This window comes from Scyliorhinus torazame, chromosome 10 (genome assembly GCF_047496885.1).
Source record: "Scyliorhinus torazame isolate Kashiwa2021f chromosome 10, sScyTor2.1, whole genome shotgun sequence".
Lineage (NCBI taxonomy): Eukaryota > Metazoa > Chordata > Chondrichthyes > Carcharhiniformes > Scyliorhinidae > Scyliorhinus > Scyliorhinus torazame.
The window spans coordinates 109,800,182-109,824,090 of NC_092716.1; the positions used below are offsets into that span (position 1 = coordinate 109,800,182).

The window sequence follows — 23,909 nt, forward strand, 5'->3', positions numbered from 1 at the left end:
TGAAGCATATCGAGTGTAGTGCTATTCAGTAGAGAAGATGCGTGGAAAATTAGTTCAGTCCTTAAGAGGGTCATTCAGGAGTCTGGTAACAGTGGGGAAGAATCTGTTTTTGAATCTGTTAGTGCATGTTCTCAGACTTTTGTACCTCCTGCCCAATGGAAGACGTTGGAAGAGAGAATAACCCGGGTGGGAGGGGTCTTTGATTATGCTGCCCGCATTCCCAAGGCAGTGGGAGGCTTACATAGAGTCAATGGATAAGAAGCAGATTCGCGTGATGGACTGGGCAGTATTCACGACTCTGTAGTTTCTTTTGGTCTTGGCCCAAGCAGTTGCCATACCAGGTTGTGATGCAGCCAGATAGGATGCTTTCTCTGGTGCATCTGTAAAAATTGGTAAGAGTCAATGTGGACATGATGAATTTCCTTAGTTTCCTGAGGAAGTATAGGCGCTGTTATGCTTTCTTGGTCGTAGCATCGACGTGGATGAGCCAGGACAGATTGGTGATGTGCACACCTAGGTGTTTGAAGCTGTCCACCATCTCCACCTCGACACCATTGATGCAGACAGGGGTGTGTATGATACTTTGCTTCCTGAAGTCAATGACCAGCTCCTTAATTTTGCTGATGTTGAGAAGATTGTTGTCGCTACACCATACCACTAGGTTCTCTATCTCCCTCCTGTACTCTGACTCATCGTTGTTTGAGATCTGACCCACTACGGTTGTGTCGTCAGCAAACTTGTAGATCGATTTGGAGCTGAATTTTGCCAAACAGTCGTGTGTGTATAGGGAGTAAAGTCGGGGAGCTAAGTACGCAGCTTGTGGGATTCTGGTATTGAGGACTATTCTGGAGGAGGTGTTTATCCTTACTTATTGTGGCTTATGGGTCAGGAAAGTCAAGGATCCAGTTGCAGAAGGAGGAGCCCAGTCCTAGGTTTTGGAGTGTTGCTATGAGCTTGGCTGAGATTATGGTTTTGAAGGCAGAACTGCAATGAATGAAAAGGAATCTGACATAGGGGTCCTTGTTGTCGAGATGCACCAGGGATGAGTCTAGGGCCAGGGAGATAGCGTTGACTTTGGACCGATTGTGGCGGTATGCAAATTGCAGTGGAACAAGGCATTCCAGGAGTATGGAGTTGATGTGACTCAAGACCAACCTCTTGAAGCACTTCATAATTGCCTTTGTTATTTGTTCTGCCAGAACGTTGGTGCCAGGCAATTTTAAGTTGGGCCCATCCCAAAAAGAGCAGTTCCCTCTTTCGCAAGCCAGTGCCCCATGAATTGAAAACCTGACCTCCCTTGCCACTCTTTCAATCGTTGAATCTGTTTGTTCCTATGCCAATTAGTATGTGAGTCAGGTAGTAATCCAGAGATGATTACTTGTAAGGTGCTGTGTTTTAATTTGAACTCTAGCTCCTCACACACTCAACAAAATCTCATTCCTAGTCTTACACATGTCATTGATTCCTATGTGGACCACAACAAGTGCATCCTCTCCTTCACACTTCAACGTTTTGCGAAAGGCCATTGCATTTCAGCGGCAGCTATCCAAATAAAATTAAACCTGATGTGGTATAATGGAACACAAGGCTGTATTTCGGTGGGGCTGGTGAGTGCGGGTTGGTGGTGGGAGGGGAGCCAGTTCAATAGTCTTTTCCAAATGTTTTAATTCTATCCTTTAAATTACAAAGCCAATGCGCAGAATGGATAGGGCAAACCCTTAATCCATCTCATTGTTTGCTCCAAAAACCAATTCACATTCAAATTGAAGCCAATTCATGGTCTCCACAAGAGAGACATACAAGACCCAAGCTGACGAAAAAAGGCATTGCACCTCACCTTGGGCTTGATCTTAGCCAAAATGCCGAGAATAACTGAATAGTCTTAACCAAAAAGTCTAGTTTTGGATGCTGCCTAGTAGCAAGGAGTGAAACCAAGGCAGCAACATTTCAACAGCCACAAATGTACCATGGTTACCTGGTTTTGCTAGGCTGATGGAGTCAGAGAGCAATTTCCCACAGGTTATTTTCTTTTATTCAACCCAGATTTTCTCTCTCTTTTTCCCTCCTCGCCTGTAGGATTATATGGCTGTGAGGCTAAAAGATGTACTCCAGCCATCACAAATGTGACAGTGACCCAACTGGTCCTTTCCTACCTGTTATTTCTGTAATTTTGTTAGTATAATTGCACCATTGGCCATTTTGAGTAGTGCTCCGCATCCTGTTGTCTGGTTTTGGACTCCCAGCTTGGGGTTTCACTGGGACAAGCACACAGCCATTCCACTGATTAAACAACATATAATGTCAAGCCCATTGTCATCCTCCACCTACACAGAATCCATTCATAAAATTGTCTTTAACCAGCACACCTTACTATAAACTATGGCTCTTACTTAATACAATTTGGTCTGTGTAGAAGTATTAGTGAATAAGAGTTTTGCATTCTAAGTGCAATGAGTCAAGATTTAGTAAGCTTTGGGTACTATCTTTAACTGGCTTCTTTTTAACACTCATAGAGCTGCAAGAGTGCCTTGGATTGACATCTCACTCAAACCTTAGTAGGTACCATACTTATTGTTAAGAGAAAACCAATTCCAGAGCTGAGAGTATGAGTCGAGTAATTAAGTATTCCAAGTAGGGGGAAGCTAGTTAACTAACAGCAGTAAGTGGAAAATTGTACCACTGGTGTAGGCAAATATTCAGCAGGAATCTTGCCCTGTCAATGAAGGAGGTTTACTTTGTGAAGTGAATACTGAAGCAGCAATGGTCCAGAAGAAAGGCAATGTCTCTTGTTTCGATGTGTTCGGCCTTGCCTCCATATCCTTCCTTCTCTTTACTGTTTCACATCATCCCAATGTCGTCGTCCTCCCTGTCCAACATCCGAGGATAGTTCCCTGCTATCATAATAAATACATCAAGTGTTAATTGATCCAGGAGAAGCTATTTACTGTTTCCCCTTGACAGCAGCCACTCCATCGTGCCTCAGAGCAAACACCTTCAACCCCTGGTGCCTCTGCTTCCCCTCCCGCCCCTGCTCCTTGCCCCCCCCCCCCCCCATTCCCCACCACCACCCAACACACAAGCGCACACACACAGCCTCATCCTACCCCAACCCTCTACTTCCTTTATAGTTCTGTTTTGTCATCTTCCCTGTGCCATATTCCTATGCTTTCTCTCTCTCTCTTTTCGCCTCTCTCTGCTGTGCTCCCGCTGTCTGCCAAACATCCCGTCAGGCTTTGACCTACTTTCTGTGCTTCCTTACACCTGTCTCCGATCTCTGCAGAGCTATGATTTTTGACCCAGTTATTGTTCTGTGCACCATCTCTTTCTGTCTGTCTCTCTCTTTCTCTGCAATCAGATTTAGCTCCTATTTCTTTGCATTTCCAATCCAGTATTGACTGAGAAATGAGGGCTCCTTACCGCATCAAAATATTCAGTATCCCTTCAGTAAGCACAGCTTACTTGGGTGTGACAGAATGCAGGTTGCAAATTCAACTCCAGAGACAACCTGCTCCAATCAGCAGCAGAGACAGTATTTTATAAGGAACATTATTATCCCAATTGAAACAAGAACTATAATTTTATCTGAAATAAAAACAGGAAATGCTAGCAATACACAAGTCAGGCATCACCTGTGGAGAGAAAAAACATTTTGGGCCTGTGACCTTGCAACCGGACTGGGAAAAGTTAGAAATGTTTTAAGCAAGTGAATAGGGGATGGGGTAGGAAGAGCAAAAGGGGGAGATCTGTGATAAGGTGGTGGGTGGTAGAGATTAAGTGGCTAAAGGTTTCATGGCCATTGTTTTGCATTGATCACCGTCCTGGTTGCTTATACTCCTGGGCATCTTTATTGTGAGCCTGGATGGTGACTAGGAGCTGCCTATTTCCCTGTAATAGGCACTGTAGTGAGTCTGATGCTGCTCCATATGATCTGCTCAATTGTGCACTTCCAGAACTTCCAGGCATTGATTGTTGGAGCTTGGGTAACTTTGCCCCCCCCCCCCCCCCCCCTTCGAACTTGGTGTACGCAGCATTGTGTCAGTTGGGACCCAGTGGGTAGCGCTCTCACTTCCGAGTCAGAAGGTTGTAGCTTTGTCTTCCATTGCCGAGACTTGAGCACACAACCTTGACTGACAATCCCAGTCCTGTGGTGAGGGACCATCTTTTGGATTCAACTGCAGCCCAGTCTGCCCCCTCAGATGGATGAAAGATCACACAGCATGATTTGAAGAAGGGCAGCCACAATCGTGTCAGAGTCCTGCTCAGTATGTATCCCTCAACTAGTATCACTAAGATTATATGATCATCATCTGATTGCTATTTGCAGGAGGAGCTTGCTTTGCTCAAATTGGCCATTGTATTTCTCTGGAATATAACACTGATTATACTTCACAAAGTAAGGGGAGGCACGGTGGTGCAGTGGTTAGCACTGCTGCCTCGGTGCTGAGAACCCGGGTTCGATTCCGGCCCCGGGTCACTGTGGCTCTACCAGTGTCTACATGGGTCTCACCCGCACAACACAAAGATGTGCAGGGTAGGTGGATTGGCCACGCTAAATTGCCATTTAACTGGGGAAAACACATTTTAACTTCCATGGCTGTAAAGCACTTTGGGATGTCCTGAAGCTGTGAATGTTGCTATATAAATCCATATTTCAATGTTATTTACCTACTGGGTCAGTCTCAGTTTTAATTTCTCAACTGTTCCATGTACATTTACACTGTAGCTTAAGTCAGTTTATCCTCTCCTCACACTCACGGCTTCATAAACTGGCACCTTGCACCTCCAAGACTTGGATAGTGGTTTGTAGGAGGAATGGGTTGGGAGAGGGGGGGCAGTGAGCTGGTGAGTGCCCAGATCTGGCAGGAGATCAGATTGTTATTAAACCCTGACTACATGCAGTTGCAGAACTGGTGACTGAGATTTATCACATCGTTAATTGTGTCAGCACAAAGAACACAATATGTGTCTTAAATGGGTTAGGTTTAAACAATCCCCTGTCAGCAGTAAGACTGCATTTATCTTAAATTTGTCAGATTTAGATAATCCCCAGCAAACCAGGTCTTGTGTCACCAGCAGCTTGAACAGCAAATCCTGGATCTCTGCCAATATCACATTTCCCAAAGCAGGAGTGATTCCCAAACTTAAACCTCTTCGGGGAAAAAAAAATCCTTGTTATCAAAGAAAAAAGAGGTAAAATAAACAGCACAACATCCAATAGAGTAAATTAAATGCAATTTGCATTTTCCCACTTCCAATTTCCTTGCCCTGTCCCTTCTTATCCTTTAGTCCTGTAACTTCCAACCTTTTTTGAAGCACGGAATGCGACTGGGTATGGTTCTGCAGGAACCTGTAAACATACTTTGCAGTTTCTCACCATTGTCCATTTTGCTTTTAATCCCCCAGCCTCAACAGTGGTGCCAGCTGGGCCCTGAACAATGGGGTTCATCGCAGTCAAGTCTGAACCTGCCCTTGCTCAATTGAGTCAAGGAGGCACACTTTCCCATAGAGTCACTGAATAGCAACAGAGAGTGGTCTCATGCTTTTCCACTCGGGGCTCTCTCTCTCTCACAGACGGATACACACACCTGTTTTAGGGTTGCTGAGGCCTATTGGAACATTGCAGGAGGGAGAGGGGGGCGAGAGAGAGAGAAAAGACATGAAAATGGTAATTCTTCTATCATTTTCAGATCTTAGCCTAAAATGTCTCGATCATCACAGGCAGGAATTTCCGAAATATATCCTCAATCTAAATAACAGTGCACCCTCTCGAATTCAGCCAAGCGGTGCGAGACCCTGTATCCTCACAGCATCAAATTTGGGTTCTGGTTAAAGCCAACATTATGTGGAGTATTGTTTAAAAAGGCCTCAAAAATGCGAACAACTTCACTCGAGCTCCACATCGACCCCTTTCTGTAATACAGCAGTTGCAAAATAGAGGCACATGGGACTTGCAGCCATGAGGCCCATGTGTGCCATTGTTTATGCTCCACTTGAGCTGTCGTGTTAGTCACCCTGGGGTAACACGGACTGCAACTGGATGCAGTTGTACTGTAAAGTAGACACCAAACTTAGACGTTAGTTCAATACGTTTTATTGAACTTCCGGAGCCGTGCACACAGCTTGCTGTGGGTTGACACTCTACTAATCTAAGTGTGCTAACTATAACTAACTAGACCAGACTAGCTCTGAGCCATGTGTAGAAGGTGCTAACTGATATATACACCCTGACTGTCACTACAGTTGTCACCAGTGGAAAGAGGCAGAATGCTGATGCCTCGTTTTTTTTATAGTGGGAGACCACCTTCTAGTGTTCTGCCTGGTGATTGGTTGTGTTCTGTCCTGTGCGTTGATTGGCTGTACTGGGTGTCTGTCACTGCCTGTCTGTATCTCATTATGTGCATGAGTGCATATCATGACATCCCCCCATTTAAAAAATAATAATAATTTGTCGGTTGCTTAGAGCATATGTGACTGTAGGTACATGTATAACTATTTACATTAAATGGCGAGTGAATGATTATGTACATGAAAGGTGTCTAGTGTGCAGATACAGAACTATATTTACAAGATAAATGTCTATAAGTCCAATCTCTGGGGCTGGCGTCGGATCCTTGTCGACAGCCTGAGAGGCGGAGGTGGGGACGACGGCGCCTTGACAGGCGGGATTGCTGCCAGATTGATGGCCTCGTGGTGCGAGGTATCCGGAGGAGGCATAACAACATCTGGAAAGGTGAGATTTGATAGTGGGCAGGCGAGTTTGCATAGTGCCCTTCTGTTGCGCCTGACAATGGAGCTATCAGCCATACGAACCACAAACAATCAGGGAGCAGCCTGCCGAACAACAACAGCTGAGGTTGACCAGCCTCCATCAGGTAGCTTGATGCGAACAGCATCTTCCGGAGATAGCGCAGGCAAATCGGTAGCATGAGCATCGTACGTCAGCTTTTGCCGGTTCCTGAGTTGCTGCACCTTTTGCAGCACTGGGAGGTGATCCAGGTCTGGTAAGTGTATGGCCGGAACAGTCATCCGCAGGTCTCTATTCATAAGGAGTTGTGCCGGAGACATACCGGTGGACAGAGGGGTTGCCCTGTACGCCAACAGCGCAAGGTTGAAGTCAGAAGCAGAGTCCGCAGCCTTGCAGAGCAGTTACTTCACTATATGGACCCCTTTCTCGACCTTCCCGTTGGACTGCAGGTAGTGTGGGCTTGAGATAATGTGTTTGAATTGGTACGACCACTCTTGGCTGTGGAAGCAGGGACCATTGTCACTCATGACAATGAGTGGAATACTGTGCCTGGCAAATGTCTCCTTGCAGGCCTTGATGACTGTCCTTGATGTGAGGTCTGACAGCTTCACAACTTCCGGGTAACTTGAGAAGTAATCTATGATGAGCACATAGTCACGCCCATTGGCATGAAAAAGGTCGATTCCCACCTTGGACCACGGAGAGGTCACGATCTCGTGTTGCTGGAGTGTTTCGCCTGAGCAGGCTAGAAGCGCTGGCAGGTCGCACAATTGAGGACCATGTTGGATATGTCCTGGCTGATTCCAGGCCAATAGACAGCCTGTCGGGCCCTGCGCCTACACTTTTCGTCACCGAGGTGTCCCTCGTGGATTTGTTTGAGCACTAAGCTCTGCAGGCTGCGAGGAATAACGATACGATCGAGCTTGAGGAGAATCCCCTCGATGACTGTCAGGTCGTCCTTCACATTGAAGAACTGAGGGCATTGCCCTTTTTGCCAACCATTTGCGAGGTGGTGCATTACACGCTGCAGAAGAGGGTCCTTGGCAGTCTCTTCACGAATGCTGATCACTGTTTCATCTGAGGCCGGGAGGTTGCTGGCACACAGTTGCACCTGCACCTCAATTTGGTGGATGAAGTCAACCTGTTCACAGGGCGAGGTGATGGAGCGGGACAGGGCATCCGCAATTATTAGCTCCTTGCCTGGTGTGTATACTAACTCAAAATTGTACCCGCGGAGTCGAAGGAGAATGTGCTGAAGCCTGGGCGTCATGTTATTCAAGTCCTTATGAATGATATGGACCAAGGGTCTGTGGTCAGTCTCCACTGTGAAGTTTGGTAGACCGTAGACGTAGTCATGGATCTTTACAATGCTGGTTAGGAGGTCCAGGCACTCTTTTTCTATCTGGGCATACCTCTGTTCAGTAGGAATCATGGCCCTTGACGCATAAGCCACTGGAGCCCAGGACAAGGAGTCAACCTTCTGGAGGAGCACCGCACCAATGCCGTCCTGGCTTGCGTCCGCGGAGATTTTTGTCTTCCTGTCCAGACAGTCTGTCCCTTGGTGAATAGCTCAGTACAAGCATAGAGAAAGCACCTTTGGTTGATTCACAAAACACACAGTATAACACCAAGGCCTGTGTTCTCAGCACATTTCTGTATGGCTAGTTACCAAGAAAAGAAGCTTAAAGACCTCCAGCTTCACTGTCTGCGGCACATTATTGCTATATCACAAAGGCAGCAGTTCTCTCAAAGATAGAGTTCCTAACTGTGTTGGCACTAATCAAATAAAGAGACAGCTTTGGTGAAACTGGCATGTCCACAGGTTAGAAGATGGTCACATACCCAATGAACGTCCGAATGTTAGGGTAGCCGGAGCCAGATAACCAAGTGGGACAATGCAAGGCTCTGCTTCACAGGTGCTTGCAAGCGTGCCATGAAAACCGCCATTGAGAATCACACCCAGGAGTCACTTAACTGTCGGCAGAGGGAAATAGTGACACTTGGGGGCTGGCTTAGCACAGGGCTAAATCGCTGGCTTTGAAAGCAGACCAAGGCAGGCCAGCAGCACGGTTCAATTCCTGTACCAGCCTCCCCGAACAGGCCCAGAATGTGGAGACTAGGGGCTTTTCACAGTAACTTCATTTGAAGCCTACTTGGGACAATAAGCAATTTTCATTTCATTTTATTTCCAGTGGGCTGGCATGCACTAACATGACAACCAGAGGCTATAACAGCTGGGCAGTATAGCTATATCACAAAGGCAGCAGTTCTCTCAAAGATAGGTACCAGCACCGAAAACAACATTCCCACAATGTTACTTGCCAGTTTCAAGTATGGCACTTGTGGGGGGGACCAGGCTTCACAGCCATTAGCAAAGGTGCATCAAAGACACTCCATCTAAATAGATCATTTGCTGTGTTCATCACCACTCGTAGATGGAAGGATACCAAGAAAGGAAAGAGAAACTAGATGATCATATGTATAGTGTTGAGAAGTTGCTCAAATCTGTTATTAGGGGCACTGATTGAACGCTTGGGTAAATACAAACTGACCAGAGAGAACCAACATGGATTTGCAAAGTATATGTCAAGGATAAAGAACATATCTTTTGAGGAAGCAACAAGAACATACAGTGCAGAAGGAGGCCATTCGGCCCATCGATCCTGCACCGACCCACTTAAGCCCTCACTTCCACCCTATCCCCATAACCCAGTCACTAAGGGCAATATTTCATGGCCAATCCACCTAACCTGCACGTCTTTGGACTGTGGGAGGAAACCGGAGCACCCGGAGGAAACCCGCGCAGACTTCGCACAGACAGTGACCCAGCGGGGAATCGAACCTGGGACCCTGGCGCTGTGAAGCCACAGTGCTATCCACTTGTGCTACCGTGCTGCCCGTGCAGCTAACATGGTAGGTTTGGGATTATCTATGGATGTTGCTCACCTGAACTTCACTAAGACATTCGATAAGATTTTACTTAAAACCTTAACAAAAATGAGACTGTATGAAATTGAAGCCAGCTGATTAACATGGTTAGCAGACAGAGTAATGGGTATGTACCCCAACTGCAGAATGTGACTACTGGTATCCCCCAGCAATCTGCCAGAGCCTTACCTATTCATTATATTGTCATGTGAGAGTACCTTTAAGAAATGTACCTTTAAGAAATGGGTGTTTATCAGTGATGTCAGAGTGTGGGTGGAGCCGGGCTGTCTGTCAGCTTTTTACTTTTGCTTTAGGCTGTTTGCTGCAGGGTGTGTTTTAGTTTTGTTTTCAGTGTTAGAGCTGAAGCCAGACAGAGCAGGTGTACTGTTGATCTCTCTGCCATGAAAAGACTATCTCTTGATCATTTGGTGAATTCAGAATTATAAATGTTTTCAGTAGTGAATGTAAACCTGAAATGCTTGTGTTAAAAGGTGTTTCTTCTGTCTTCTGGATGTTGTTTGGGAAGTTATTAAGGATTACTTAGTGTTGTAATTTTTGGGTGTTGTATTTGAATTAATGGTTGCCAAGATGTTCACTGTATGTTTCAAAAAGCACAGTACGAAGTCTTACAACACCAGGTTAAAGTCCAACAGGTTTGTTTGGATGTCACTAGCTTTCGGAGCGCTGCTCCTTCCTTCCTGAGGAAGGAGCAGCGCTCCGAAAGCTAGTGACATCGAAACAAACCTGTTGGACTTTAACCTGGTGTTGTAAGACTTCGTACTGTGCTCACCCCAGTCCAACGCCGGCATCTCCACATCATGTTTCAAAAAGGTTAACTTGAGTTCATAGAATAAACATTGTTTTGCTTTAATAATTACTTTTCCATTTCTGCTGTACCACACCTGCAGAGTGGGCCGTGTGCTCCCCATACCACAATCTATTGAACGTTGTGGGTCAGGTGAACTCCATGATACACTTTGGGGTTCTCTAAACCCTGGCCCATAACAATATTTATAAACAACTTGTTTGAAGGAATAATTTGCATTGTCTTGCGTTAAGTCACCACACTAAATTAGGTACCACAGTGATAGTTTAGATTGGGACAAAGTTGCAAAAGGACATTGATGGATTCACCGAGTGGGCAAAATCATGGAAAACTGAGTTCATTGTGGGATCATCCACCGAAGAAAAGTAGATCAGGATATTTTCAAATGGTACGTTTGGAACTGTGAAGAAACAGAGATTTAGGAGTCCATGTACATAAACTGCTAATGGGCAGGTACAAAATATAATTGAACGGGTGAATGGAATTCTGCCCTTGATTTCAAAGGGGCTGAATGCAAAGAAGTGGAAGTTATGTAACAGCTATATAAATCTTTGGTTAGGGAGACTTCCAGTGACGGCGGGCGGGAGGCAGCCGCACACTGGAGAGCTCCCGCTCGGGAATAGAAATTTTGGGGTTTTAACGCCCGGTCCCAGGGGCAACGGAGGCTGAAAAGGCTGTAAGAAGGCACAGGGAGGAGAAATGTCCAAGCTTGGGGGAAAAAATGGCCGTGAAAAAGGGGGTTAATGAAAGTCCACCGGTGAGTGGAAAAGTCAGCGCAGGAACTGTAAGGAAAGCGGAGACTGGAGCACCGGGGAGGCCACATCACTCACAGCAGAAGAAGTGACCAAATTGATGGTTATGGAACTTGAAAAACAGTTCACAAAGCACATGGAAGCGATGACGAAGGAGATGGGGGCAGTATTGAAAGTGCTGGTGGAGGAGGCGATTGTCCCGGTGAGGGCAGCGGTATCAAGCGCAGCGGCGGAGGTGCGGGAGCAAGGTGAGACACTGAAGGAAATAGAAGAGGTATTATCGCAGCAAAGTGATCAACTCACCTCGATGGGGAAGGAGTTGCGGAAGGTGACAGGGACCACCAAGGGTCTGTGAGCCAAAATGGAAGACCTAGAAAACAGATCCAGGCGGCAGAATCTGAGGATCGTGGGTCTGCCCGAAGGGGTGGAAGGCCCGAGGCCGACGGAGTATTTTGCCATGATGTTGGCAGAGCTATTGGGGGAGGGGGACGATCCCTCTCGATACGAACTGGATCGGGCTCATTGGTCATGGAGGCCGATACCAAAAGCGAATGAGCCGCCAAGAGTAGTATCTGTGTGTTTCCGTAGGTACAGCGTGAAGGAGAAGGTCCTGTGCTGGGCAAAGCAGAAGTGGTTGGTGCAGTGGGCTGGAGCTGGTATATGCATATACCAGGACTTTACGATGGAGCTGGTGAGGAGGCGGGCTGCCTTCAGCCGGGTGAAGAAGGCACTGTACATCAGCAAGGTGCAGTGCACTGCACCTTGCTGATATAAAGTGCCTTCACCCGGCAGAGTATATCCAGCTAAGTTGAGGGTGACCTACAAATCCAAGGACTTTTATTTTGGGACAGCGGAAGCGGTGGAGGAGTTTGCGAAGGCAGAAGGAAGGACTGTGGCAGAATTGAGAAATGGGACTGAGAGCAGGTCGTGTACCGATGTAGCCTCGTAACTTTATTTTTTCACTGCGTGTTGGTGTATGTACTAAATGTGTATATTTGGGCACAGGAAGAGTTGGGACTTTCATTTCCAATGATGGTTTTTTGGGGCTTGGGTGTGTATGCTGGGGTTGTGTGCTAATGGTGATTTCTTGGTTTTCCTGGGACCGGGCAAGGGAGAAGGAGACCCGGGCGGGGGCCTCCACGCTGGCCAGTTTAAGCCGGCCAGTGAACGGGAGTGAGCTGGGGGGAGGGGCTGCAGCCATCGGAGCCTGGTAGAACAGGTTTCGGTGAGTCTAGCCAGGGGGAAAAGTTGGGGGAAGAAACCAAGGTTGGGGGGAGGAGTTTACAAGAGGAAGTGGAGGGGAGGAGACTAGGGGGGGGGGGGGGGTCTAGAATTCATGGGTGCCATTCACGGTACTCTTTCGGGGATTGAATGGCATTGAATGGGGTGTTGGGGGGGGTGGACTATATGTGTCAACGGTGACCAGGGAATCCTGATTCCTTTTTCTTCTTTTTTTCCGCCTTTGGAGGTTTAGTTTTATTTGATGCTTATATTGTCAGGTGGGCCGTTGTTTGGGGGGTGGTGGGAGGATGGGATCGTTGTTGTTGGTAGGGACATTGACATTGTATTTGTTACCGTTTACTGTTTGTTGGCGGGGTATAAATTCTGAAGAAAATGGAGAATAAAAATATATATTTTTTTAAAAAAATAAAACTTTGGTTAGATACCCATTTAGGGAACTGTGTTCTGTTCCAGGACGACACGGTGGTTAGCACTGCTGCCAAACAGCGCCAGGGATCCGGGATTGGGCCTGTGTAGGGTGGTCTTTCGAATGACCGGTGCAGACCTGATGGGTTGACTGGCCTCCTTCTGCACTGTAGGGATTCTATGATGATACTGGCCTTGCGGGGTGGGTAATGCAGATTCAGCAGACGTTTTTGAACGTTAAAAGCTTAAATTATGAAGACCAGCTTCATAGATTAGGCTTGTATTCGCTTGTGTATAGAAAGTTAAGGGTTGATCTAATTAAGCTGCCCTAAATAAGTAATGGATTTGATACGGTGGATACAGAGAATCTATTTCCTCTCGTGGCAGAGACGAGAACAAGGGGCCATAACCTTAAAATTACAGCTAGGCTATTCAACAATAATGCCAGGAAGCACTTCTTCACACGCCATGGAAACCTGACGTTCTCGCTCTTAAAAGGTTGTTTGAAACCTGCAGTCAATTGAAAATGTCAAAACGTGAGATTTGATGGATTTTTGTGACGTAAGGCTATTCACAGCTGCAAAACCAAGAAAGGTCGCTGGAGCTAAAATACAAACCAGCCACCATCTAACTAAATGGCCCACTCTTCACTTATCTTCCTGGGCGATTTAAATAAATAATTTATAAATTTGAGTTGCAGTGCTTTATCACGTGTGCCTACAAACTGCACTCCAGTTGGTTTTAGTGCAGTACTCTCATTTCTATGAATGTTGCTGCTGTTTGTAATTCCAGTTGATATTTGGAATAAGCTGTGCCTGAAATTCTGGTAGCAAATCTGTAATAACTTCATACTTGCACTTAACGTATCTCGCTCCATTGTACACATTTCACTCCCCCTCCCCTCCCCAACCAACCCCCCCCTTTAATTTTGTCCATTTGTTTTGTGGTTTGCTTCAACTTCTGTTGAATCATGCAACTTTGTGCCATCTCGCGTGACTCAGACAAGACATTTTGCTGAAAGATTAATTACATGTACCCTGGATGCTCATTATCCTGTGCAATATAATTTGGATCCAGATTGTCAAAGGCTTTTTTAATTACGGAGGAGCCATGTGGAAGGCCTACGGATTACAGTGCAGGACCTTGCCAAAGTTGAAAAGCACAGGAAGAGAATGAGCAGTTAATCAAGGAATGGGGATGAGGAGATGACAAGTCCGGCCTTCGAGGCTCTGTGGTTGTAGGAGAAATTGGAGTGTGAGGGAGGTGAAAAGCTCGAAAGTTCAAAGTGAAGACTATACTATGAATCTCCCACTCCGTCATATAAAAGTAGCAACAGCCACCTAAGTGCATAGAAAAACATTACACCAAGCCTTTCCTGAAGTATTCCAGATTGCGTAATTGTGCAGGGCTCCGATTTGGTTAAGAATGTTGTGTCAATCACCCTGGGGTAACACAGACTGCATCTGGATGCGGTGTATTTGAAATAGACACCAAACTTAGACGTTAGTTCAATACGCTTTATTGAACTTGTTGAGCAGTGCACACAGTTCGTTGTGGGTTGACACTCTACTAATCTAAGTGTGCTAACTATAACTAACTAGACCAGACTAGCTCTGAGCCACGTGTAGAAGGTGCTAACTGATATATACACCCCGACTGTCACTACAGTTGTCACCAGTGGAAAGAGGCAGAGTGCTGATGTCTTGTGTTTTATAGTGGGAAACCCCCCTCTAGTGCTCTGCCTGATGAATGGTTGTGTTCTGTCCTGTGTGTTGATTGGCTGTACTGGGTGTCTGTCACTGCCTGTCTGTATCTCATTATGTGCATGAGTGCATATCATGACAAAGAAAAAAATGTAATAATTATATCCTACCAGAAACCCGCAAAATATTTGTGGTCAAATTAGTATCTTTATTGCAACAGAACAGGATACTTACTTAAATACAAGATTTCTAGCTTTTCTTTCTCCAAAGACTGTTGCAGGATCAACATTTTTCACTCTTGGGAAAAATGACATAAAGCTGTTTGCACAAATGTGTGCAAACAGTCTTAGGATTTTAAATACTAAATCTTATCAAGGGTTTGACCTTGTGACTTGTTTAGTTATAGCATATAAAAGCCTAATTAGGAACTCTTTTCTCCTGAGTTGAAAAGGGAGGTATAGAACTGGTGGGCTCAGTATTATTCATGAAACACACTCTTTCCCTGAATTTGTCCATTATTATTTCAACATCCATCATCCTGACTACCAATCTTGTTCCATTACAAAGTCCTTCCCCAATAGTGTTCCATTACAAAGTCCTTCCCCAGGATTGCAGTTTCATAGCGAGGTGATAACTGTTCCTCCTTGAGTCCAGGTTTGGGTGGTGGCATGCCCATTGGTGTTAAGACTTTGCAGAAACTCTGAAGGGTATATTCTATTATCATCTTCATCTAAAGAATCAACATTAATGTATTCTTTTCATCCACATGATGGACCACTTTATGAAAACATTTTCATTCGAATCTGGTGAATTTTTATTTTTGATACAAATAATAGCTTTCAATTAATAAATGGTATGAAATAATTGTCCCTGCTATTTTGCCACACTTAACCAATACCTCCCACCCCTCCCATGTCATTCTTTTCCTCCTGCACCTCCTCCATCCTTCCCATGCCCTTCCCTCATGCCATCCCCATCTCAATCCTCCCATCTCTCCAGCCAGGGTAAAGTGCTTGTCTCTGCTGTTTGTGTTCACAAACAACCCAGCGCCACCATAAGACATAGGAGCAGAATTAAGCCACTCGATCCATCGAGTCTGCTCTGCCATTCAATCATGGCTGATATTTTTCTCATCCTCATTCTCCTGCCTTCTTCCCATAACCCCTGATCCCCTTATTGATCAAAAACCTATATATCTCTGTCTTAAAGACACTCAGTGATTTGGCCTCCACAGACTTCTGCGGCAAAGAGTTCCACAGATTCACCACCCTCTGGCTGAAGAAATTCCTCCTCATCTCTGTTTTAAAGGATCGTCCGTTTAGTCTGAGATTGTGTCCTCTGCTTCTAGTTTTCCCTACAAGTGAAAACATTCTCTCCACGTCCACTCTATCCAGGCCTCACAGTATCCTGTAAGTTTCAATAAGATCCCCCCTCATCCTTCGAAACTCCATCGAGTACAGACTCAGAGTCCTCAACCGTTCCTCATACGACAAGCTCTTCATTCCAGGATCATTCTTGTGAACCTTCTCTCGACCCTCTCCAAGGCCAGCACACCCTTCCTTAGATACGGGGCCCAAAACTGCTCACAATACGCCAAATGGGGTCTGACCAGAGCCTTGTATAGCCTCAGAAGTACATCACTGGTCTTGTATTCTAGCCCTCTCGACATGAATGCTAACATTGCATTTGCCTTCCTAACTGCCGACTGAACCTGCACGTTAACCTTAAGAGAATCGTGATCAAGGGCTCCCAAGTCTCTTTGTGCTTCTGAGTTCCTAAGCATCTCCCCATTTAGAAAATAGTCTGTGCTTCCATTTCCCCTTCCAAAGTGCATAACCTCATACTTTTCCACATTGTATTCCATCTGCCACTTCTTTGCCCACTCTCCTAGCCTGTCCATGTCCTTCAACAGCGCGCCTGCTTCCTCAATACTACCTGTCCCTCTACAGAACTTTGTGTCATCTGCAAACTTAGCAACAGTGCCTTTAGTTCCTTCTTCTAGATCATTAGTGTATATTGTGAAAAGATGTGGTCCCAGCACAGACCCCTGAGGCACACCACAAGTCATTAGCTGCGATCCTGAAAAAGACCACTTTATCCCCACTCTCTGCCTTCTGCCAATCAGCCAATCCTCGATCCATGCCAGGATCTTACCCTTAACACCATGGGCTCTTAACTTATTTAACAGTCTCCTATGCGACACCTTGTCAAAGGCCTTCTGGAACTCTAAATAAATCACGTCCACTGGTTCTCCTTTGTCTAACTTCCTTGTTACTTCCTCAAAGAACTCTTAACAGATTTGTCAGACATGACCTCCTCTTGACGAAGCCATGCTGACTCAGTCCTAATTTTTCATGCACTTCCAAGGACTCCGCGATCTCATCTTTAATAATGGACTCTAAAATCTTACCAATGTCTGAAGTCAGGCTAACCGGACTATAATTTCCCGTCTTCTGCCTCCTTCCCTTCTGAAACAGCGGTGTTACATTAGCCACTTTCCAGTCCTCTGGGACACTTCCTGCCTCCAGTGATTCCTGAAAGATCATCACCAATGCCTCCACAATCGCCTCAGCTATCTCTTTTTGAACCCTGGTGTGTCGTCCATCCGGCCCAGGTGATTTATCCACTTTCAGACCTTTGTTTCCCCAGAACCTTCTCCTTAGTGATGGTCACTGCACTCACTTCTGCCCCCTGATTCTCCTGGAGCTCTGGCATCCCTCTCGAGTCTTCCACCGTGAAGACTGATGCAAAGTAACTATTCAGTTCATCTGCCATTTCTTTGTTTCCTCTTATTACTTCTCCAGCCACATTTTCCAGTGGTCCAATATCCATTTTTGCGCCTCTTACCTTTTATATATTGAAAAAAACCTCTTCCTATCTTCCTTTATATTATTAGCTAGCTTGCACTCATATTTCATCTTCTCCCCTCTTATTGCTTTTTTAGTTGTCCTCAGCTCGCCGGCTCCTCCCTCATGTCTTCTGCTCGCTTTTAAAAGCTTCCCGATCCTCTGGCTTCCCACTAATCGTCACCACTTTGTATGCTTTTTCGTTTGCTTTTATGCTGTCCTTGACTTCCCTTGACAGCCATGGATGCCTTGTCCTCCCCTTGGCATGTTTCCTCCTTGGGATGAATTTCTGTTGAGCCTCCTGAATAACCCCCAAAAACTCCTGCCATTGCTGTTCCATTGTCTTCCCTGCTAGTCTCCTTTTCTAATCAACTCTGGCCAGCTCCTCCCTCATGTCTTTGTAGTTACCCTTATTCAATTGTAATGCGTTACATCTGATTGCAGCATCTCCCTCTCAAACTGCAGGGTAAATTTTATCATATTGTGGTCACTGCTCCCTAAAGGTTCCTTCACCTTAAGTTCCCTAATCAAGTCTGCCTCATTGCACATCACCAAATTCAGAATTGCCTTTTCCCTAGTAGGCTCTGTCACAAGCTGCTCCAAAAAAACATCTCTTAGACATTCCACAAATTCCTTTTCTTGGGATCCACTACCAACCTGATTTTCCCAGTCCACCTGCATATTGAAGTCCCCCATGATTATTGTACATGCCTTTTCTATCTCCTGAATTATTTTCTGCCCCACATCCTGACACCAACCATTGGCAGTCACACAGGGGTCACACATTCCAGTCCTCCGCACGCATCATGCGCCTTCACGTGTGCCAGGCACTGCCCACCAAATAAACCCACCAACTGGCGTGACCCTCATCAATCAAGGAAGTCCCAGTTGGACAAAAACTGAGAATTATTATTGAAGAAGATATACTTGAATCTAGGAGAGCAGAGGAATTATTTGGGCACAACTCATAAGATAAGCGCATAAGGCCGTGGAAAACGAATGGAGTATTGATATCCACGGCAAGGGGGATATATGCAAGAGTGGAGAATTTAATTGTGAATTGAAAGAAAGCCTTCAGATAGAAGTTGGAGTACTGTTCGCAGTTTTGACCACCACACTGTAAGAAGGATATTGAGAGTACAGCATGGATCCTGATATGAGGAAAAACAAATTGAAGAAAGACATAAACTATTGGGGCTTCACTTACTAGAACAGAGGAGAGTAATTCTGTTTTATTATGAAGGAATGAATGCCATCTCCCTGATTTTGAAGAAAGATAAGGACATGGAAAAGTGCGGGTCTTACCACCCAATATCTCTGCTTAATGTTCATGCAAAGTTGTGCCGAAGATGTTGGCGTCGTGGATCGAGGATTGTGTGCCGAGGGTGATAGGAGGGGATGACGAGACGGGATTTGTGAAGGGAAGGCAGTTGTCAGCGAATGTGCGCAGGCTACTTACTGTTATTATCATGCCCTTGGAAGGGCAAGAAGTAGAGGTTGTAGTGGCAATGGATGCAGAGAAGGCCTTTGATCGGGTGGAGTGGGCATATTTGTTGGAGGTGTTGGGTCATTTTGCGTTTGACCAGGGGTTCGTGGGCTGGGTTCGGCTGCTGTACAGGGTGCCGATGGCTAGCGTCCAGACGAACCGGATGAGTTTGGGATACTTCGGGTTACATCGGGGGAACAAGGCAGGAGTGCCCATTCTCCCAGTTGCTTTTCGCCTTGGCGATAGGGCCGTTTGCCATGGCACTTAGGGCATCGAGGGGTTGGGAGGGGATTGAGCGGGAGTTGGGGGGGTGGGGTGCTGAGCACAGAGATTCGCTGTATGTGGACAATCTGTTGCTATACTTTTCGGCGGTGAATTGACCACGCTAAAATTGCCCTTCCTTTTGGAAAAAAAGAATAGCGTACTATAAATTTTTAAATTTTTTTTTATAAAAGCCTTGAATAAAAATATATATTTTTTAAATGAAGGAATCAGTGGAATAAATAGAAACAAAGTGATTCCAGTATTTGAGGGCACTTTATTGCACATAGAGCTTGTCAGGGTTTAGGAATATGGTGGGCAGGTGGAGAATCAAGAGATTTGAGTTCAAGGCGGAAGTACAGGGGATTTGACTGGTGCCTGTGTGGAGAGTAAACACCAACACAGACTGAGCCAAATGACGAGTTTCCATATTGTATTTTCTCTAATTGAAACACATTGAATACATGTGTCAGTGAATGTCCTGCTTCACAATGCAGTACTGCACTGGAGTGTTAGCCTGGATTTTGTGTTCCATTTGCTAGAGTGGGGAGCCCACATCCTTTGACTCGAGGTGAGAATGCTATCCACTGAGCCAAGGCTGGCACGCCTACACTCATTGATGCAGAAAACAATGAGCAGTCCACAGTGTTGATGTAGGCAGTGAGAATGTTAAAGCTGCAGGGAGCAGTGCTCGACTCAGTGGTCTTGCTGACAAACCCTGTCTGTTTGATCTTTTCAGGTAAAGACTGGATGAAGAGTCCTGTCTGAAAGTGAACAGGTTCCTAGAAACACGAACCAGTTCAGGTAATGATAAAAAGGATTGATCATTTAAGACTGAGATGAAGAGAAATTTCCACTCGAGAGTTGATTAATCTTTGGAACGTTCCATCCCGAGGATTGTGGAACTCCATTTTCAATGCTAAAAAACGGGAAATTGAGGGAAAAGGGAGCGGGGAAAGGTGATGCAGAAGATCAGCCATGATTGTATTGACACAGCATCGAGGGGACCGGATAGTCTTCTCCTCCTGTTTCTTGTCTATGTTTGGAAGAGCTCGATTACAGCTAACTCCATTACATTCCCTAATGTAATTACTTGTCGACAATTACATTTTTTTTGTGATAAAATTGCTCAACTGATTTCACTTGGTTGAGAAGATTGAGAGGAGATTTGATGGAAGTATTTCTGAGGGGTCTGGACAGAGTGGATAGGGAAAACCGTTCCCATTGGTGGAAGGAACAACAACGCAACACAGATTTAAGGCATCTGGCCATAGAAGCAATGACGACATGCGGAAAAACGGTTTCATGCAGCGAGTGGCTAGGATCTGGAATGTGCTTCCCGACGATAATGGTGGAGGCAGCTTCAATAGAGGCATTCAAGTGCAGTCCGTGTCCATACATGCGAGATCTGGAAAACACTCAGGCCTGGGCTGGTAAGTGGTACTCAAGCCACGCAAGTGCCAGGCAAAAACCATCTGCAACAAGTATACCTAACAATTTCTAACCAGCTAGAATCTAACACCTTCACCAGTGGAAAGCACAGTGTAGGTGTGAGGAGGAACCTGTGCATCACAGGAATATGGAGCAAAGAACTGGAACCGATCAAGGACAGTAGCGGGAGATTGTGTATTGAGTCTGAAGAGATAGGAGAGGTCTTGAACGAGTACCTTTCTTCTGTATCTACAAATGAGAGGGGCCATATTGTTGGAGAGGACAGTGTGAAACAGATTGGTAAGCTCGAGGAAATACTTGTTAGGAAGGAAGATGTGTTGGGCATTTTGAAAAACTTGAGGATAGACAAGTCCCCCCGGGCCTGACGGGATATATCCAAGGATTCTATGGGAAGCAAGAGATGAAATTGCAAAGCCGTTGGCAATGATCTTTTCGTCCTCACTGTCAACAGGGGTGGTACCAGGGGATTGGAGAGTGGCGAATGTCGTGCACCTGTTCAAAAAAGGGACGAGGGATAACCCTGGGAATTACAGGCCAGTTAGTCTTACTTCGGTGGTAGGCAAAGTAATGGAAAGGGTACTGAAGGATAGGATTTCTGAGCATCTGGAAAGACACTGCTTGATTAGGGATAGTCAGCACGGATTTGTGAGGGGTAGGTCTTGCCTTACAAGTCTTATTGAATTCTTTGAGGAGGTGACCAAGCATGTGGATGAAGGTAAAGCAGTGGATGTAGTGTACATGGATTTTAGTATGGCATTTGATAAGGTTCCCCATGGTAGGCTTATGCAGAGAGTAAGGAGGCATGGGATAGTGGGAAATTTGGCCAGTTGGATAACGAACTGGCTAACCGAAAGAAGTCAGAGAGTGGTGGTGGATGGCAAATATTCAGCCTGGATCCCAGTTACCAGTGGTGTACCGCAGGGATCAGTTCTGAGTCCTCTGCTGTTTGTGATTTTCATTAATGACTTGGATGAGGGAGTTGAAGGGTGGGTCAGTAAATTTGCAGACAAACGAAGATTAGTGGAGTTGTGGATAGTGAGGAGGGCGGTTGTCGGCTGCAAAGGGACATAGGATGCAGAGCTGGGCTGAGAAGTGGCAGATGGAGTTTAACCCTGAAAAGTGTGAGGTTGTCCATTTCGGAAGGACAAATATGAATGCGGAATCCAGGGTTAACGGTAGAGTTCTGTGGAGGAGCAGAGAGATCTTGGGGTCCATGTTCATAGATCTTTGAAAGTTGCCACTCAAGTGGATAAAGCTGTGAAGAAGGCCTGTGGTGTGCTAGCGTTCATTAACAGAGGGATTGAATTTAAGAGCCGTGCGGTGATGATGCAGCTGTACAAAACTTTGGTAAAGCCACATTTGGAGTACTGTGTACAGTTCTGGTCGCCTCATTTTAGGAAGGATGTGGAAGCTTTGGAAAAGGTGAAAAGGAGATTTATCAGGATGTTGCCTGGAATGGAGAGTAGGTCTTACGAGGAAAGGTTGAGGGTGCTAGGCCTTTTCTCATTAGAATGGAGAAGGATGAGGGGCGACTTGATAGAGATTTATAAGATGATCGGGGGAATAGATAGAGTAGACAGTCAGAGACTTTTTCACCGGGTGGAACAAACCATTACAAGGGGACATAAATTTAAGGTGAATGGTGGAAGATATAGGGGGGATGTCCGAGGTAGGTTCTTTGCCCAGAGAGTAGTGGGGGCATGGAATGCACTGCCTGTGGAAGTAGTTGAGTCGGAAACATTAGGGACCTTCAAGCAGCTATTGGATAGGTACATGGATTACGGTGGAATGATATAGTTTAGATTAATTTGTTCTTAAGGGCAGCACGGTAGCATTGTGGATAGCACAATTGCTTCACAGCTCCAGGGTCCCAGGTTCGATTCCGGCTTGGGTCACTGTCTGTGCGGAGTCTGCACATCCTCCCCGTGTGTGCGTGGGTTTCCTCTGGGTGCTCCGGTTTCCTCCCACAGTCCAAAGATGTGCAGGTTAGGTGGATTGGCCATGATAAATTGCCCTTGGTGTCCAAAATTGCCCATAGTGTTGGGTGGGATTACTGGGTTATGGGGATAGGGTGGAGGTGTTGACCTTGGGTAGGGTGCTCTCCAAGAGCCGGTGCAGACTCAATGGGCCGAATGGCCTCCTCCACTGTAAATTTTATGATCTATGATTAATCTAGGACAAAGGTTCGGCACAACATCGTGGGCCAAAGGGCCTGTTCTGTGCTGTATTTTTCTCTGTTCTATGTTCTAAGTGGCAGGGATCCCTGCATCACATGAGGAACAATCAATCCCAACACCACCTTGGATCTACCCATCTAACCTCCCGACGGAAGCTTTTTTATAACCTTGAGGATATTCTAGGATATCAATCTAACGATAACAATTTCCATTGCTCACGGGCCTGTGAGCAAATCAGCCTGGTATCCCCTCGGCATATTCGATTACCTCTTCATCTGTCCCCAAAACGTTCTATTCCTATTGATCAAGCTGTCGTCAAAAACATCAACAACAGCGAATGCTGCCACTGGGATCTGGCTTCACACACACGGCTGTGCAGTCGTTTAATAGGATGTTAAACCGAGGCACTATCTGACCTGTCAAGTGGATGTGGAAGAAACCATGGTATTATTGGGAGAAGCATAGAGTTGTCCCCAGTATCCAGGCCCATATTTACCCCTCGGTCAGTATCATTAAATTAGATTGGTCCCCGTCCCATTCTTGTTTGTGAAACCTCACTGTAACAAGAGTTACTGCATTCCAAAAGGACTTCTTTGGCCGTAAATCACTTTGGGAAGTTCTGGAGTTGTGAAAGGAACTATATACATGCTATATGATTTCATTATTGCTCTAAACATCGGCACTGAAGAGAGGATGTGTGTCTTAGACAGTCTAAACATTGCAGCTTGTTAGAGCTGGAGCTCATGTGACACAGAGCAGTGGATTACACAGACAAGGGTGCAGTGCCAACAGAACCCATTCCCTGTTTCAATGAGGCTAATGTGAGAGGAAAGTAAGAGCCTCGGACCTTGGGTGAATTATGTTTCATTGTGCAACATTGGGAGCACTGTACAACAGTTCACTCTGCTTATCTGTGTGAGGCCTGCCAGGGTTTGAGCTTTACATGGATAGTTGTTTATTCTGTATAAACAGTTTGTTGCAATAGAGAACTACTGCATTTCTGCACATCACAATTATACATTGTAGGTCCTACACATTAACTTGTCAAATGTTAACCCCTGGTTGCATAACTCTTATGATAACTCC

The 23,909-nt window shown here is 45.7% G+C and overlaps 1 protein-coding gene across 4 annotated transcripts in view; it reads left to right on the top strand.

Annotated features, from left to right (window-relative positions):
• vac14 (vac14 homolog (S. cerevisiae)) overlaps positions 1-23,909 on the top strand; it is a 442,569-nt gene that overhangs the window by 392,961 nt on the left and 25,699 nt on the right. The window contains exon 20 of one of the 4 annotated variants that reach the window (XR_011949565.1): positions 19,934-19,998. The exons of the other annotated variants lie outside the window; for them this stretch is intronic. The gene's annotated coding sequence lies outside the window, so the exon portion shown is untranslated. The remainder of the gene's footprint in view (positions 1-19,933; positions 19,999-23,909) is intronic. 4 annotated transcript variants of the gene reach the window in all.